Source organism: Mus caroli, chromosome 2 (genome assembly GCF_900094665.2).
Source record: "Mus caroli chromosome 2, CAROLI_EIJ_v1.1, whole genome shotgun sequence".
In the NCBI taxonomy this organism is placed as follows: domain Eukaryota; kingdom Metazoa; phylum Chordata; class Mammalia; order Rodentia; family Muridae; genus Mus; species Mus caroli.
Window position 1 is genome coordinate 14,252,824 of NC_034571.1, and position 6,619 is coordinate 14,259,442.

The 6,619-nt window shown below is 40.0% G+C and overlaps 1 pseudogene; it reads right to left on the reverse strand.

Moving 5' to 3' along the window:
- Positions 1-754: 754 nt before the first annotated feature.
- On the reverse strand, positions 755-1,377 carry LOC110289751 (annotated as a pseudogene).
- Between the last annotated feature and the right edge of the window lie 5,242 nt (positions 1,378-6,619).

Consider the following 6,619-nt stretch of genomic DNA (forward strand, 5'->3'; position numbering starts at 1 on the left):
CAAGTGCTACGGTCCAGTGCTGATACCAGATACAAGCTTCAAGTTTGTATTTCTTTTCTTTTTCAAAGGCTTATTTATTCCAGTTTCATGAGACTAGATAAGGTGTACGCATTTGCCTGGGCAAATTGATGCTTCACATCAGCTCATGCAGCAGATGCCTGGCACCTGCTCAGTCCTTCTACGAAGCAGTGAGGGTGGATAATGGAAGGGTCTGGCTTGCCATACTCCTGCTTGTTGATCCACATCTACTGGAAAGTGAACAGTGAGGCCAGCATGGAGCCACTAATCCAAACTGAGTACTTGCACTCGAGGGGAGCAACAGTCTTTCTTTTTTCTTTTTCTTTTTTTTTTTTATTATTTCTTTTTTACTAGATTATTTTCTTTATTTGCATTTCAAATGTTATCCCCTTTCCTCATTTCCCCTCCAAAAACCTCCCTATTTCATCCCCCCTCCCCCTGCTCACTAACTCACCCACTCCCACTTCCCTTTCCTGGCATTCCCCTACACTGGGGCATCGAGCCTTCACAGGACCAAGGGCCTCTCCTCCCATCGATGTCCCACAAGGCCATCCTCTGCTATGTATGTGGCTAGAGCCATGGGTCCCTCCATGTGTACTCTTTGGTTGAGTCCCTGGGAGCTCTGGGGGTACTGGTTGGTTCATACTGTTGTTACTCCTATAGGGCTGCAAACCCCTTCAGCTCCTTGGGTCCTTTCTCTATCTCCTCCATTGGGGACCCTGTGGGAGCAATAATCTTAATCTTCATTGTACTGGGTGTTATCCCTCTGCATCCTGTCAACAATGCCTAGATACATGGTGGTACCACCAGACAGCACTGTACTGGCACACAGGTCTTTGCTGATGTCCACATCGCACTTCATGATGGGGTTGAAGGTCTCATGGAAGCCACAGGACTCCATGCCCAGTAGGAAAGGCTAGAAGGGAGCCTTTGGACTCCAGAATCACTCATTGCTGATGGTGATCACCTGCACATCTGGCAGCTCATAACTATACTTCAAGGAACTGGAGAATGCTGCAGTTGATGTCTTTGCTCAAAATCCAGGGCAACATAGGACAGCTTCTCCCTAATGTCATAAACAACTTCCCTCTCCGCAGTGGTGGTAAAACTGTAGCCCTGCTCAGTCAGCACCTACATGAGATAGTATATCAGGTCCCAACCAGCCAGGTTCAGAAGCAAGATGGTGTGGGGAAGGGTGAGTAGTTCTTATAGATGGGCATTGTATTCATGACCCTGTCACCAGAGTCCATGACAATGCCAGTTGTGTGCCCAGATACATACAAGAACAGTTCTGCCTGAATGGCCATGTACGCACGTGACTGGGGTATTAAAGATTTCAAACATTATCTGCTTCATCTTCTCTCTTTGGACCCCAAAAATTCTACAAGATAACTTCTATAGCTGATAAACACCTTAAGCAAAGTGGCTAGATACAAAATTAACTTTTAAAAACATCAGTAGTTTTCTTTTATATAAACCATAGACAGGCTGAGAAAGAAATTAGGGAAACAACACCTTTAACAATAGCCACAAATAATATGAAATATCTTGGTGTAACTCTAAGCAAGCAAGAGAAAGACAAGTATGACAAGAACCTCAAGTCTCTGAAGAAAGAAATTGAGGAAAATTTCAGAAGATGTAAAGATCTCCCATTCTCACGGATTGGAGGGTTAACATAGTGAAATGGCCATTTTTACCAAAAGCAATCTACAGATTCAATACAGTTCCCATCAAAATTCCAACTCAATTCTTTACAGACCTTGAAAGAGCAATTCTCAACTTCATATGGAAAAACAGAATAGCTAAATGAAACTGAAAAGCTTCTGTAAAGCAAAGGACACCATCAACAGGACAAAGCAGCAGCAGGACAGTGGGAAAAGGTCTTCACCAAACGTATATCTAACAGAGGACTAATATCCAAAATGTATAAAAAAAATTTCAAGAAATTATACACTAACAAACAAAATAATTCAATTAAAAAATGGGATATAGAGCTAAACAGAGAATTCTCAGCAGAGGAATCTCTAATGGCCACAAAGCACTTAGAGAAATGTTCAATATCCTTAGTCATCGGGGAAATGCAAATCAAAATGCCTTTGAGATTCCATCTTATACCTGTCAGAATAGCTAAGATCAAAAACTCAGGTGACAGCGCTCGCTCTTGAGGATGTGGAGAAAGAGGTACACTCCTTCATGGCTGGTGGGAGTGCAAATTTCTACAGCTACTTTGGAAATCAATTTGGCAGTTTCTCAGACAACTTCAAATAGTTCTACCACAAGACTCACCTATTCCACTCCTAGGCATATAGCAAAAAGATACTCCACCATACCACAAGGACACTTGCTCAACTGTTCATAGCTGCTTTATTCATTATACCCAGAAACTGAAAACAACCTAGATGTCCCTCAACAAAAGGATGGATTAAAAGAGTGTGGTACATTTATACAATGGAATATTACTCAGCTATTAAAAACAAAGACATCATGAAATTTACAAGCAAATGGATGGAGCTAGAAAATATCATGAGTGAGGTAATCCAGACCCAGAAAGAGAAGCATGATATGTACTCACTTATAAGTGGATATTAGCCATAAAATACAGGATAACCAGGCTACAATCTACAGGCTGAATTAGGGAGGGGGCTTGTGAAGGTGTCACTGGGAGGACAGAAGGGAGTGGGGTTGTGATAAGGATATAAAATGAATAAATTAATTAATGAAGAAAAAAGTTCCCACCACACACATACACACACAAAAAGGGATAACTGTGGAGGAAATAAATATGCTAATCACCTTAGATAACCATTTCACTATGTATACATATAACAAAACATATATATGCTTTTTTTTTTAAGTCAGGGTCTTGTGAGGTCCAGACAGGCCTTTAATTCACTATTCAGCCGATGATGGTCTTGAACCCCTGATCCTCTCGCCTTCACTCCCAAGTGCTGGGATCTTAAGCATGTTCCATCACTTCCAGCTTAATATATACAATTTTAATGTGGCAATTATACCTTTTAACAAAGCTAAGTAAAATCTTAAAAATAAAAATATTACCAAGAGGGTGCGGTAAGCATTCCCAAGGTGCATCTGGCTTTGCCAAGAAATGCTACACTGTATCCAAGTGTGATTACAACCATCCAAAGCCATTTGAATTGGCAGGTACTTTTGGTGGCTGATTGGTTGGTTGGTTAGTCAGTTTGATTTTTTAGCCTCAGAGTACCTCAAAAGATTTCTGATGAAAATGTGTGTCAGTGGGGAGAGATTGATTGATTGATTTAGAACTGTTTCCCCTGCTTAGTGTAATCTATCAAATTACCACAAGCTCCATATCATAATTAATTTTCAATTAAGATAATTTTTAGCCAGGTGATAATAGCACAAAAGCAGGAGTATTTCTATGAGCTTAAGGCTAGCCTGGTCTACAGAGCAAGTTCCAGGACAGACACAGAAAACTGTCTCAGGAAATAAACAAAAAGACATTTTAATTTTATTTTGTGGGGCTGGAGAGATGAAGCAGAGGTTAAGAGCACTGATTATTCTTCCAGAGGTCCTGAGTTCAATTCCCAGCAACCACACAATGCCTCACAACCATAGGATTCAATACCCTCCTTTGGTGTGTCTGAAGACAATGGCAATGTACTCATATATGTAAAATAAATAAATAAATAAATCTTTTTTAAAAACTTATTTTAATGTAGTAGTTTAAAACTAGAGTGAACAAGCAGCTTTTTTAAGAAAAGCAGGCTGCCGTTGACATCTGCTGCCTGTGGTGTGCATTCCACCTGATTTCACTGAGACACTTTTTCTTTTTAATTTTTTATAAGGATTTATTATTTTCTGTGCATTGGTGTTTGACCAAGCCTGCTCTGTCAGTCAACTGGTTCTCTAGCACAGGAGTGAGGATTAAAAGGAAAAAAGACAGACAACATTGTAGCATGACCCCAGTCAATGTTAAGACTGAAGGCAAATTTAATTTTCCCAGTCTGCTTTTATAGCATTTTAATTACATGCAAGTATTAAGGACAAGTAGTACAATAAGGAACTAGCAAGATAGTAAGCAAAGTCCAGTGATTACTCCTGTGACAGTTATTTAAAAGGGCTTGTCATAATAACCAAAATACTTGAGCCCACTTCCTTGTCCAAGCCCAAAATCTTGCCTGAAGCCTACTTCTTCTGTTCTACCCTAAGATTAAAATTCCTGCCTTAACCTACTTCCCTATTATAGCCTGAAGTTAGAGTCTTGTGAAAACTTACTTCCTTGTGATGGCCAATGTCAGATTCCTGGCAGAAAACCATTTCCTTGTGCTTGGCCAATGTCAGATTCCTGTGAAGCGGCCCCCAGAAGGCTTTCCACAGGTGTTTTGCCTGCATGTATGACTGTGTGAGGGTCTCAGATCTTGGAATTCCAGCCATTTATGAGCTGCCATGTGAGGGCAGGGAACTGAACCTGAGTCTCCTGGAAGAGCAGTCAGTGCTCTTAACCCCTGAGCCATTGCTTCAGACCTCTTTTTATTTTTTTTATAAATTTAGTGTATGTGTGTGTATATGTGTGTGTGTGTGTGTATATATATATATATATACATATGAAACAAATATGCAGGAGAGGAAACAACTTTCAGGAGCCAATTCTCTCCTTTCACTCACCATCTCTCAGGGATAAAACTTAGGTCATCAAGTATCAGGAACCTTTACACACTGAGACATTTACTGACCCTGTCTCACTTCTCTTTGAGCTCACTTTCATTCACTGGAGAACAAGCAGAATAAGTGAAATGGTTTCATTCCCAGTAGCTTCACCTCTCTCCTGTGTCTCCTATGTGGATCAGAGGGGAAATATCCAATGGGGCTGGAGCACCTAAGCAGATAGGCCTTCCATTACACCTTTATCTGACACCAGCAGATGATTTTGACCATATCACATACTTTCATTTTTTTAAATGGGAAGAGTGTGCTGACATAGAGTTTGCTATGTGGAGAAGTCTAACTGGCACAGAGTAAAGTCCAGTCTGTGTGGTAGCCTGCCATTGTCAGAGATCATATGGAGCAAGAGCCTTTCCTTTGACATCTTTCCTACACTGTGCAGCTCTGTGTCCAGCTGGGGTTAGCTGCACCAATAATGCACTTTGCAGACAATATTTTTCAAAAGAGAATCAACTCTCCAATTCATGGCTCATCAGATAATTCCATCTCTTGGGTTAGAGATCCCTGCTGTGCTGTTTTTAGATGCAAAGATCCAATTTCATTTTTAAATGAGAATTTCGATAGCCCATAAAAATAATTCAAGTGTACCTAGGAAATTCTCCCCATAGTGTTACCCACAGGAAGGAATTTAAGGATGAATAAAGAGCATGAGTTTCAGGAGTGAAGCCAGTGACTGTGTTCCAGTTCTGTCCTTACTTGACCTGTGGTGAACATGGAAATTCTCCAAAGCTCAACTTCCTTATCTCTAAAAGGATTATAAAACTATACACTCTACTTTGTCCTAAAAATGAAATGAGGGGCTGGAGATATGGCTTCATGGTTAAGGACCAGTACTGGCTGCTCTGCTCTTCTAAAGGTCTTGAGTTCAATTCCCAGAAAGTACATGATGGATTACAACCATCTATAATGAGATCCAATGTCCTCTTCTAGTATGCAGAAAAAGCACTTAAATACATAAAATAACATAAACAAAGCTTTAAAAATATGAACTGAGAATACATGTTAAAGCAGATTGATTAAAATATAGCAATCACTCGCTTAAAAAGAGAGGAGAAAGGATGTTACTTCCTTCTTATGTTGTGTGTTTGAATTTCTTGCCTAGCTAATTAAATTTTAAATTACTGTGAAGACTATGGTACTTTCAAGACTGAACATGTCAACAATCTTTCTCGGTGTTCCTTCTATTTCATTAGAACTCTATTAGAATCATTTGCAACTGTGAAGCCAACATTTATCTAACATTCAAAAACAAAACATACATCCATACAAAGCTGGCTTTTTCTCATTCAATTAAACTAAAAATTATGAAAATTTTGCTTTATGTTGTCTGTCCAAAAGAAGCAAGATCTATCATTGCATCTCTAGAAGGAAGGAGAATGTATGCAGGTTACTCATTCACTGGTTCTTATGGGGTAAAGAGAGACAGTGATGAGCAATAGAAATGAAAGAGCTGCCTTTGTGGGGCTTAGCTGCAAGCACAGCAGCCAAGCACACATTTGAGGATATGGAGATAGCATGGTAGAAGGACTGGTTTGAGTGTGAGTAAAGAGAAAACATGAAAGAAGGAATTCAATAAGCAAGAGCAGGGATATAGAGGAACAGACATTGCCAGGAAGGAACAAGGCAGAGAAAGATATGAGACAAAATTAAGTCACAGAAAGTCAGTTCAGGTAGGCCCCAGGAAGATGAAAAGAGAAGGAGGCTAGGAAACAAGGCTACAGAGCAAAGTAGCAAGCAGTCAGGAAGGTCTCTACAACCCATACTACAGAATTGGAAACCTAACAAGTTTGGAGCATGAGAATGACATGGATGAGTTGTCTCTTCAAATAATCAGTTCAGTTTCTGTCCAAGAACACACTATAAAATAGCAAAAGCATGAGCTGGAATACCTCCCAGT